The sequence below is a fragment of the Asparagus officinalis genome, chromosome 1, assembly GCF_001876935.1.
Source record: "Asparagus officinalis chromosome 1, Aspof.V1, whole genome shotgun sequence".
Classification (NCBI taxonomy): domain Eukaryota; kingdom Viridiplantae; phylum Streptophyta; class Magnoliopsida; order Asparagales; family Asparagaceae; genus Asparagus; species Asparagus officinalis.
In genome coordinates this window covers 96,126,186-96,127,856 of record NC_033794.1, presented here as the reverse complement: position 1 = coordinate 96,127,856, position 1,671 = coordinate 96,126,186, and the positions used below count along the sequence as shown (strand labels likewise).

Genomic DNA, 1,671 nt, shown 5'->3' with positions numbered 1-1,671 from the left:
AGGATACTCAGAGATGTGTGAATAGGAGATGATGGACTCAGAGATGTGTGAAAAAAGAGATGACAAATCATATGCTGACAGAATGAAAATAATATGAGGAAATGAAGGAAAACTGACTTCAGCCGGTATATATTTGTTATATTACAGAAACGGCGAACAGCAATAATGTCAAAAAAGAAAAACTAGTAACATGCACACCAGATAAAAAAATCTAACTGAGATTAGGCAAAGAGAGCGAACAACTTGACTCAGATCTATGCAGTTTATAATATACATACAATGCTCTTTGCTCAGATTGGAAACACATGCTTATGCTACATAAAAGTGCATCTTAGGGACAGCTAGATAAAATTAGGGTCTACGTTTTACGTTATATGATAGCACATTGCACTGCAATTAAAGTAGCCACAAACATAAAATATTTATTTTTACCATCTCTGTGCGTGCAGGTGGGAGTGTGCACACATGTACATTTAGGAATGCGCAAATTTGGAAGGTTCAAGTCGGATTGAGAGCGAACTTTTGCTAACCAAGATCTAAAAAGCTTGACTTCAACCAACCCACCCCACGCTTTGAGCTAGGAACTAACCAAAGGAACCAAAGCCCACATTTAAGGCCTCATTTAGTAGCCATTTTGGTTTTCATAAGGTATACAAAGCTAAACTATAAATAATAAATTGGGACTCATTTCAGGTGTCAAATTAGAGTTAACCAAACCTAAGTTTCGTGACAATATAAATTTCAAAACTGGTATTTGGCAAACTCTACGAGTGGTTTTTATGAGATTCCAACTGTTTCCAAACAATCATCAAACCTCGTGAAACCAAAGATCATGAAACTACAGATGCTATGCACATGAACTCTTTCATTTTTAATATAAATGAAACTAGCATTTTTCTGAAGTCCAATCTAAAGGGATTAATTCCGGCTCGATAGATTTAAGTTCAGGTTGTTTGATTTGGTTGAGATGCTCCAAGTTAAACTTTGAAAGGATAGTCACCTATTCATGCAAAAAAGGAAACCAAATAAAAAAATTATGATTAATGTATCAATATAAAGATAAAACCCTCAATTCTAAAACCCAAAGTATAGCATAAAATAAATACTAAAAGATAACTACAGTTAAAGATCAGAAATAAGTACAAAAAGACATCAAGAACTGGCTGGATCATTCAGATAAAATCACTTGGATTGGGTTCGTCTTGAGTCTAAGTTGGTTCCAGGGACCCAATAAAATCTCAGCACAATTTGTTTGTCTTAACCCAAGCGAACTCAAATTGTATACATACAAATTGAATGTAGGGGTGGCAATTCATGACCCGACCCACTAACCGGCCCGACCTGACCCATTAATAATGGATACGGGTTGAGTTATATGGGTTCGGGTCATAAACGGGTCGACCCGATTTGACCCGTTTATTAGATGGGTTAATTCCGGTCAGGCCCAAACTGACCTGTTTAACCCATCTCATTACCAGTTTAATAACATCATAAATGGGTTGCGTTCCAGCTATTGTGAGCAAGGTAACAACCCTTGCAGCTGACGAAGAGGCCTTGGAGGAGGATCGTTGCCTTGTTTGGTTTGAGGTACTTCACCATCTATGGGCTCTTTGGGTCTCCTCTAGGCACTGTGGCTGTCTCTCAATAAAGAGAGGGGTTGATTGGAGGAAA

At 37.6% G+C, this 1,671-nt stretch overlaps 1 protein-coding gene across 2 annotated transcripts in view; it reads right to left on the bottom strand.

Annotated features, from left to right (window-relative positions):
• LOC109828648 (diacylglycerol O-acyltransferase 1) overlaps window positions 1–1,671 on the bottom strand; it is a 25,237-nt gene that overhangs the window by 1,962 nt on the left and 21,604 nt on the right. The gene's annotated exons all lie outside the window — the stretch shown is intronic.